The sequence below is a fragment of the Procambarus clarkii genome, chromosome 4 (assembly GCF_040958095.1).
Source record: "Procambarus clarkii isolate CNS0578487 chromosome 4, FALCON_Pclarkii_2.0, whole genome shotgun sequence".
NCBI lineage: Eukaryota > Metazoa > Arthropoda > Malacostraca > Decapoda > Cambaridae > Procambarus > Procambarus clarkii.
This window is the reverse complement of record NC_091153.1, coordinates 10,562,064-10,568,862: the sequence shown is the minus strand read 5'-3', so window position 1 is coordinate 10,568,862 and position 6,799 is coordinate 10,562,064. Positions and strand designations below refer to the sequence as shown.

At 48.7% G+C, this 6,799-nt stretch overlaps 1 protein-coding gene across 1 annotated transcript in view; it reads left to right on the top strand.

Annotated features, from left to right (window-relative positions):
* Positions 1 to 565: 565 nt before the first annotated feature.
* The window catches only part of LOC138369552 (spectrin alpha chain-like), a gene marked incomplete at its 3' end in the record, with an annotated part of 31,234 nt that continues 25,000 nt past the window's right edge, over positions 566 to 6,799 (top strand). Inside the window, 1 exon segment of the mRNA XM_069332971.1 lies at positions 566 to 645.

The window sequence follows — 6,799 nt, the reverse complement described above, 5'->3', positions numbered from 1 at the left end:
CAGATTTAAAAAATCATCAGGACAAATGGGGGGGTGGGGAACTTATGACAAGCTGCCGGCTTCCTGTCCTAATCGAAGCCACTAGAGTGTTAGTGGCCCTCAGGTAAATCCTGGTAAATAAGTTTTTTTAGTTTAGTTCATTTATTATGCACCCCATACCCTTCCTGTGGGCGGTAGAGGAAAGGGTTACAGAGGCACATAATGGGCTCAGGGACTGAACCCCACAATTCATTTAGCTAAGCAAGTTACAATCTTGATGAGCTAGTTACAAAATTCAATACACATCGTGACATCATCGATAAGTAAATAAGGTCGAGTATTAAAGTTACCCTGAACAGCATAGAAAACGCGTTGGGCTATTTCAATGACAGTTCTTCCTCCCTAGGGCCGTCCTGTTATTTGATATTTATCTTCCATATTTTACAGTATATGATTAAATTTATGTTAGCGTAACATTTCAATTAAAGTATAATAAAGACTGATACTTGTTTAGAATATGAATATGCTTGCATTATGTTGTAAATGCTAATATAATTGACAATTACTAACAGCTTGTTCCCTTGTAGGAAGAGCGAGCCTAGTAGCCGTCAAACGATCGAGAAGAGGAGACGTCGTCGTCCAGCTCCTCAATAACAGCCAAATACGGTAACTATTTACGAATTTTGGGAAACCATCTGCGGAATATATCTTTGAATAGACGTAAGAGGCCATGAGAAGTACGTATATATGTGTGTGTGTGTTGCGGGGACGAGGAATGAGAGATGACACGACGAGTCATGGCGGCGGTTGGTCTCGATACTTCACTCGCGGCCCCACCCACTCTGTGATCAATATTGCCTTAATGTGCATGAAAGGTGTATGTGTAAGAAAGGTGTATGTGTACAAGTGATGCTAACTGTAAACCGGTTGTCTTGGAGTGAAATGCAGGTAGATGTTTGTGTTGGTGGGTGGCGGCAGGAGGGTGTAGAATACAGTAGGTGTGATGACCTCAGCAGCGGGTCCGAGGCGGCTTCTCGTCCCTCCCGCCGGGCTCTCCCTATCTCAGCCACTCGTGCATTCGTCAAATTACGACGTGGAATTGATAAGTCACACCATTTGACCCCATTGAGACATGGGCTAGTCATGTATGGTTTATTAACAGCTTTCTTGATATGAAGGGGAGAAAGGGCAGTTAATTCCATTTAGTGGGTCAAGGCTGTGGTCATATATAGCCGGTAAGTGTTTCTTACAGATTCGTGTGGTTTATATTGTAAGATTAAAAATATATTATTCATTTTGTTTTCATTGCATGAATGTCAATAGTGAATATTAAAAAAAGTGTGTTCCTTGATGGGCGGAAGAAGTGGGGCGGGGCGGGGCGGGTTGCGGTTGTCAAGTCATTATTTCCAGCAACTTTTTCCACCTGATATTGTGCGGTGTTTTTGTTTCGCATATAACACGTGAGTCATCACAGGCCTTATGTTCGTAACAAGTGCAGTATTACAATTCTGATGGCTAAAATGCAAACATTTGTCCCGGCATGCTATATATTGCAACTCCGAGTGAGGCAAGTGCCAGAATTAGAGGGAACCATCACCGCTCCCTCCCTCCCTGTCACACTCCTTCCCTCCCTCCCTATCCCTCCCAGTGCCTTACCACACCCCTCTCCCTTCTCCACAGCCTACCCCTTCCCTCCCTGTCACACTCCTTCCTTCCCTCCCTATCCCTCCCAGTGCCTTACCACCCCTTCTCCCTTCTCCACAGTCTATTCCTTCCCCACAGCCTACCCCTTCCCTCCCTGTCACACTCCTTCCCTCCCTCCCTATCCCTCCCAGTGCCTTACCACACACCCCTCTCCCTTCTCCACAGCCTACCCCTTCCCTCCCTGTCACACTCCTTCCTTCCCTCCCTATCCCTCCCAGTGCCTTACCACCCCTTCTCCCTTCCCCACAGCCTATCCCTTCCCCACAGCCTACCCCTTCCCTCCCTGTCACACTCCTTCCCTCCCTCCCTATCCCTCCCAGTGCCTTACCACACCCCTCTCCCTTCTCCACAGCCTACCCCTTCCCTCCACTCGTTCCTCCTCCCCTCCTTGCCTTCACCCCCCCCCCTTACCAGGCGCCCTCCCCGGAGCCGGTGTGGGTGCCTGGTGGAGACAGATATGGGTGTGGCACTTGGCAAATATTTACTGGTAAAGATGTGAGCACTTGGAGCTACAGAGCCATGATATGGCTCAGACAGTAAATAAGCATATAAATAAGCCTACACTGGTGTAAGCCACACTGGTGTAGCCTACACTGGTGTAGTGTTACACTGGTGCAATGTTTGTCAAATATTTTTGTTTATGTAAAGTTTTGTGTTTTGTGAAGTATATATAGTATACTGTAAAACTGCTCCCTTTATACAGTACATGTACTTAACGTTTACATTCTCATATTAAAATCATATTGTTTCATTAGACTATAGTTAAATTCCTGGGAGAGGAGAGGCATTTGTTCCTTTCACCTGATTCCTCTGTTCACCTGGTAAACAAGGTATCCCATGAGTTAAACAGCTGCTGTGGGTTGCATCCTGGAGAAGGGTGGTGGGAGGACCTTATTAAAACGAACAGACTTCCTGTCCACAATAGCAAAGAATCAAGCACCAACCACCACTTGGAGAGTTTTCAGGCTCCAAGTTGATAAAGATAAGTGTTCTCAAATGAGGAAGTTTAGCAAAGAGGAACAGACTATTGAAATGTAATGGATTAAAAAATGGTATTCCTTCAGAAGGTCATGATCAGGGATGAGGGAATCATGGTAGCAGACAATGAAGGGGCACAAGGAGGGAGAAGGGAACTGGAAAACTATCTCATGGGGACAACCCCATCCAGTTAGTCCTCCCCACAGAACAACTTCCAATACAGTGGAGTGGCCATCAAAGGAGAGAGAGTGAGAAGGGATGGAAGAACGCGAGCTTCAATGTAATGTTCTCAAACATAGATGGGATTACAAATAATACAAGTCTCAAGAAGACTTGTCACAAGAAGAAAACCCAAATGTAATAGTACTGGCATAAAAAAATTATCAGGCATCATAAATGCAGTGTTTCTGCAGGATTCCTATGTAATAAGGAAATAGGGAAAGCATAATAGTAGTAGTAGTAGTAGTTGGAGGGGGTGAAGCTGCTGCTGTTGCTGCTGCTTCTTGAGATGGAGTTACAGGTATGAAGAGCTGGCTATCCTGGGCTGTGAATGGTTGTGACTTTATAATAGGCACTATAACAGTGGGAGGACCATTGGTAGTAATATATAACCCCAACTAAATAACAGAAGAACTAGACAGGAATATGATAGAAACATAACAACTATTAATATAATAGCAGCTTCTGTTGTCTACCGGAATGGGACTCGACTATTAAGCATTGGACCTTTCAACCATGGAAATAGACTGGGAGAACAAATAACCATATGGAGGTACTGGTACATGGAGAGTTAAACTATTGGACATGGCATTGAGAAAGAGAGACAAACCCTAGAACAGGGACGAAGGGAACCCGGGTCAACCCAAAGCGCGTCCAGGGCCACAGGTCGCGGCACGCAGGCAACGGCCTGTTTTGCCCAATCACTTCGACTGGACGGTAGAGCGACGGTCTCGCTTCACGCAGGCCAGTGTTCAATCCCCAACCACCCAAGTGGCTGGGTACCATTCCTTTCCCCCGTCCCATCCCAATTCTTATCCTGATTTCTTCCAAGTGCTATATAATTGTAATGGCTTGGCACTTTCTCCTGATGAGCTGCTACTGAGCTACTGGTGGCATAGGAGCCACCAGCAGCTTAGTAGGCTGAACATAAAGAACTAAACCTTACTTCCTTGTAGACACTGTTAGGTAAGTACTAACCACCCACCCTCCTGTTCTTATGAATACTGTATACTGTATAGTATCTTGCAGATCCTGCAAACAAGTCGTATCGAATACATAATTGGGCTACTTGCTGAATATGGACCAGTCTACCTTCAGCTCTTGAACTAATAACATCATTAAATACATGGAGAAATCACACTAACGTGATGTACAGTACACTGTATATTGATGAGAAAATCAACTCGAGCTCTGAGGTGACTCGAACCTGTGTTGAAGGCACTGCCAGCCACAAACTCTACCACTGTACCGTCATGTCAGGGTAGTACAGTGGTAAGAGTTTATGGCTGGCAGTGCCTTGGTTGCAGATTCAAGTTATCTCGGTATTCCAGTCAATTTTCTCAATGACATTGTGTCACGCCTACCCTGCATGGTAGGCTTGTAAGTGCTTAGCAAAACATCTAGTGATGTGTAATGTGTATGTATTTAACCCTTTTGATAAATAATGGAAATTATCTGACTATAATATAGGCTGTACTTCAAATATTAACCCTTCTTTAGTCACTAACCCTTCTTTAGTCACTTGATGCAAGTACAGTACAGTACAATATTGTATATATTTAAATTATTTATAAGGAGCACATTATCTTATCATGCGGTCTTGTCCAATCTAATCAACTGGCTTAGCATTCCAGAAACATTACACTGTCCAACATTTTGATGTTAAAGACTCCATCTACATGTTGATTAGGCTTATGCTCACACAAAATTTAGTGAGTATAAATAAGCAAATGTAGCATCAACCAGAAAATGATAGCATGGATTATGAGAACCTTCAAATCCAGAGATGCCACTACAATGCTCCTGCTTATCAAATCACTTGTACTTTCCTGTCTTGAATACTGCTAGGGGGTAAATGGGGTGATGAGTTACTAACAATATTCAAGACAGAAAAACACAAGTAATATGATAAGTACTGTATAAGCATTGTGGTCGCCAAAAAATTGACAAAAATGCAGAATAATACCAGTGAAGATCCTTAGGACTCACTCTCTCAGAGAAAGAGGGAGGGGGATAAAAAGAGGGAGTGAGGAAGGAAGGGGAGAAAAAAAGAGAGGGAGGAAGGGAGGGAGGGGGAGAAAAAGAGAGAGGAAGGGAGGGGGAGAAAAAGAGAGAGGGAGGAAGGGAGGGAGGGGGAGAAAAAGAGAGAGAGGAAGGGAGGGAGGGGGAGAAAAAGAGAGAGAGGGAGGGAGGGAGGGGGAGAAAAAGAGAGAGAGGGAGGGAGGGAGGGGGAGAAAAAGAGAGAGGGAGGAAGGGAGGGGGAGAAAGAGAGAGGAAGGAGGGAGGGAGGGGGAGAAAGAGAGAGGAGGAGGGAGGGAGGGGGAGAAAGAGAGAGGAGGGAGGGAGGGAGGGGGAGAAAGAGAGAGGAGGAGGGAAGGAGGGGGGGAAAGAGAGAGGAGGAGGGAAGGAGGGGGGGAAAGAGAGAGGAGGAGGGAAGGAGGGGGGGAAAGAGAGAGGAGGAGGGAGGGAGGGGGAGAAAGAGAGAGGAGGAGGGAGGGAGGGGGAGAAAGAGAGGAGGAGGGAGGGAGGGAGGGGGAGAGAGAGGAGGAGGGAGGGAGGGGGAGAAAAAGGGAGGGGGAGAAAAAGAGAGAGGAGGAGGGAGGGTGGGGGAGAAAAAGAGAGAGGAGGAGGGAGGGAGGGGGAGAAAAAGAGAGAGGAGGGAGGGAGGGGGAGAAAAAGAGAGAGGAGGAGGGAGGGAGGGGGAGAAAAAGAGAGAGGAGGAGGGAGGGAGGGAGGGGGAGAAAAAGAGAGAGGAGGAGGGAGGGAGGGAGGGGGAGAAAAAGAGAGAGGAGGAGGGAGGGAGGGAGGGGGAGAAAAAGAGAGAGGAGGAGGGAGGGAGGGAGGGGGAGAAAAAGAGAGAGGAGGAGGGAGGGAGGGGGAGAAAAAGAGAGAGGAGGAGGGAGGGAGGGGGAGAAAAAGAGAGAGGGGGAGGGAGGTAGGGGGAGAAAGAGAGAGAGAGGGGAAGGGAGGGAGGGGAGAAAGAGAGAGGAGGGAGGGAGGGAGGGGGAGAAAGAGAGAGGAGGGAGGGAGGGAGGGGGAGAAAAAGAGAGGAGGAGGAGGGAGGGAGGGGGAGAAAAAGAGAGGAGGAGGAGGGAGGGAGGGGGAGAAAAAGAGAGGAGGAGGGAGGGAGGGGGAGAAAAAGAGAGAGGAGGAGGGAGGGAGGGGAGAAAAAGAGAGAGGAGGAGGGAGGGGGGAGAGAAAAAGAGAGAAGGAGGGAATGAGGGGGAGAAAAAGAGAGAGGGGGAGGGAGGTAGGGGGAGAAAGAGAGAGAGAGGGGAAGGGAGGGAGGGGGAGAGAGAGAGAGGAGGAGGGAGGGAGGGAGGGAGGGAGGGGGAGAAAGAGAGAGGAGGGAGGGAGGGAGGGGGAGAAAAAGAGAGGAGGAGGAGGGAGGGAGGGGGAGAAAAGAGAGAGGAGGAGGGAGGGAGGGGGAGAAAAAGAGAGAGGAGGAGGGAGGGAGGGGGAGAAAAAGAGAGGAGGAGGGAGGGAGGGAGGGGGAGAAAGAGAGGAGGAGGGAGGGAGGGAGGATGAGAAAAAGAGAGAGGAGGAGGGAGGGAGGGAGGGGGAGAAAAAGAGAGAGGAGGAGGGAGGGAGGGAGGGGGGGAAAAAGAGAGAGGAGGAGGGAGGGAGGGAGGGGGAGAAAAAGAGAGGAGGAGGGAGGGAGGGGAGGGAGGGGGAGAAAAAGAGAGAGGAGGAGGGAGGGAGGGAGGGGAGAAAGAGAGAGGAGGAGGGAGGGAGGGAGGGGGAGAAAAATAGAGGAGAGGAGGGAGGGAGGGAGGGGGAGAAAAGAGAGAGGAGGAGGGAGGGAGGGAGGGGGAGAAAAAGAGAGAGGAGGAGGGAGGGAGGGAGGGGGAGAAAAAGAGAGAGAGGAGGGAGGGAGGGAGGGGGAGAAAAAGGAGAGAGGAGGAGGGAGGGAGGGAGG